Source organism: Lissotriton vulgaris, chromosome 6, assembly GCF_964263255.1.
Source record: "Lissotriton vulgaris chromosome 6, aLisVul1.2, whole genome shotgun sequence".
In the NCBI taxonomy this organism is placed as follows: Eukaryota; Metazoa; Chordata; class Amphibia; order Caudata; family Salamandridae; genus Lissotriton; species Lissotriton vulgaris.
The window spans coordinates 746,181,923-746,185,179 of record NC_141694.1 but is presented as its reverse complement, the minus strand read 5'-3'; positions in this window follow the sequence as shown (position 1 = coordinate 746,185,179).

Below are 3,257 nucleotides of genomic sequence, written 5' to 3'. Positions count from 1 at the left end.
GCTTAATAGCACATCATGGTCTCTTAGGGGGGCGGTATTGCCTCGGTGGAAAACAATGCTAGAAGGATTTTTAGGGTTGTAGAAGACGTGGTTAGTGATCGAGCGTCTTTTACATATATCATTTAGTTAGAGGTCTAGTACTCGCTACCCTCTCTTGGCGGTTAGGTCAGATACACTTACTTCCTAATCAGCAACCCGCGCCGTGTTACCTATCAGCTTCCCCTCGGACCGCATCTTGCAATGTGGTCCGCGGGTTTGGTTTTTGTTTGTTTCGATTTCCGGGTTGGAGCTAGACCGTCGCGCTCAGGCGGCCATCTTAGATGGATGCAAACGAGCGTCACATGCGTCTTTCTTCCATGCCGTTTGTTACTCGCCCTTATTATCGAACCGGCTTTTTAGAAAACACAATGTTTGGGGTAATGTTATAATAAAAACAAAGAATAAAAATGAAACAATGGGCATTCTTCACAAATAGGGATTGAAGAAAAACGTGGACAAAAAAGTTACCACAGGATTAGTTGATATGGTTTATGATATATAACAAATAAACCAAGGATGGAGTGAAAAAATGGAGTTTGAGAAGTATTGTTTTAATCATGTTTTTCTATAATGGTTTTAGGGGCATTATAGGTCTAGGATGTTATTTTTCATGAAAGTTATTTTTCAGCTCTAGGATTCAGGTACATTAGTTTCAGGATGTTATATTTCAGCGATTGAAGACACCCCAAGGTATGTCGTCATTCAACCCACTTATATCTGTCTGTAATCTGAAAACCCAGCGTTGCTCTCGTTCGTGAAGAGTTTTTTCAATGTTGTCTTTATTTACCACACACTCAAGGACTACCCATCTCATGTCATTTGGTGTGTGATTCTTCTCAATAAAGTGGTTAGTCATGCGTGTGGTGGATTTCTTACAACGTATGTTGCTTCTATGCTCAACAATTCGAGTGCTGACCTTTCTTGTGGTCATGCCCACATAATGTAAATTGCACGTGCAAGTGATCAGATATACCACCCCACTTGTATTGCAATTGGAAAAGTGTTTTAATTGCCATGTGGTGTTGTTGTTAAAAGTAACTGACTTTGTCACTGCAGTTAGATGGCAAACACTGCAGTTGTTACACGGGTAATGGCCATTCGGTAGAGGTTGTAGTCTGTTAGTATTGATCACTGGTTTAGGTCGAGTATGTACCAGATAGTCTTTCAGGTTCATTCCTCTACGATGGCTGAACATGGGTTTTGGGGTATTTAGATCACCACTGTTTAGTATGCTCCAGTGTTTTTTGACAATCTTGCTGACCTGGTTGGAGACTTTGTCGAAAGTTGTGATGCAGATGGGTCTTTCGTTGGTTGAGGGTTTTTGTACCTTTGGTTCCAGGAGGGCATCCCTATTATTATTGCTCGCTCTTTTACAGGCTACTTTTATTACTTTCTTTGGGTAATTTCGTTGTTGTAATTTTTTACTTAGTTCTTCTGCTTGTACTAAGTAGTCTGATTTGTCTGAACAGTTTCTTCTCAACCGTAGGAATTGTCCAAACGGGAGGTTTTCTTTTAGATGTCTGGGGTGGAAACTGTTGTAGCTTAAAAGGCAATTCCTTGAAGTCGGTTTATGGTGAGTGGTAGTTGATAGGGTTCCATCATTTGCCCTGATGTTTAGATCCAGAAACACCAAATGGTTCCTGCTCATGGTGTTTGTGAATTTAAGAAAAGGATCTTGTTCGTTTAGCCAGGAGCAAAAACTCATGGCCTCCTCTTCCTCGCCTTTCCAAATCAACAGAATGTCGTCTATATAACGCTTCCACATTATTATGTGGTTAGTATATGGATTGTTGATGGTCAGAATTTTCTTTTTCTCAAGCTGATGGACATACAATCCCGCTACGCTCGGCGCAAAGGTGCTGCCCATGCTGGTCCCATGTTGTTGGCGGTACAAAGTTTCCTCAAAACGGAAAAAATTCTCTGTGAGGGCTAGACGGCAACACTCAAGCACTATATGTCTTGGTGTATGATATTTCCAGTCTTCTTCAAATAGCACCTCTTCCAGGATTTCCAAAGTTTCCTTGTGCGGTAAACTAGTGTAAAGACTCTCCACATCTAGGCTTATTAAAATACTAGATGTGGGGTCAAAATTGATCTCCTTCAATAGACATAGTACATCCTTGGTATCTTTGAGATACGTATCTGTTTTTTGAACTATTGAGCGAAAGAAGGCATCAGCATACTTAGACAGGGGCTCTAGAATGGAGCCTATTCCGGACACTATCGGTCTCCCGGGTGGTTGCTCCATATCTTTATGGATCTTTGGGATCGTGTAGAAGTATGGGATTGTAGGTTTTGAATTTACTAAGAAATCAGCTTCTTTTTTGTCCATCCAGTCATTTACTGTGCTCTCCTCAATGAGGTGTGCAATGCAGATCCGTAGTCTTTCAGTCGGGTCTTCCTTGATCACATTATAATTCCTTGTGTCTGCAAGTAGACGTAGGCATTCTTGTCTATACTTTACAGACTACCCAACAAATAGAAAACAAAGAAGGGGTAGAGGAAACTCAGGTAGAAATCGAGGAAACCAACCACAGATGTGGCCATCTTACCAGCCACCTTTCGGCCCCCCGCCTCCTTTCTTTTATGGGCCGCAACAGTTTCCACCAATGTATCCACAACAACCTTTCCAAAATTGGAACTCCCACCAGGGCAATCCAAACCGCCCTTTTTTAGGGAGAGGCCAGACGACCCAGAGAACAAAAACGAAAACAGCTCAGCAGGTACAATGGGCCCAACCCGTGGAAACAACGGGACGACACACACGCAGCAAGGGGCCACCGGAACCCACGACGAGCAACCACTAGATCTAGTGGTCAACCTATCCTCTATATCTCTGACAGAAGTCCAGATTGGAATATTAAATAAAGGATTAGGTTTTGTCCCAACTCCAGTAACTGATAAATTTAAACTATGCTGTGAACTAAAGGAATTCATGAGGAAATTGAAACTCCAGGTCTTTTTCAAAGACAAAGATAAGACAATTACCAGAGAAACGGACACAGGTTTGAAGAAAAGTTCAACTTTTGTCCCGCCGTCTCACAATTTACCAGTCGATTTGCTAGCTTTTGAGAAAGCTGTAATGAAAGATGTAAAAGACCTTGACCCCAATACCATCAAGGTGTTCAAAAACACTACTAAATTGGAATTTGAAGCAATCCATGAACTATCAAATAACAAGACAATCACAATAAAACCGGCGGACAAGGGAGGAGCAA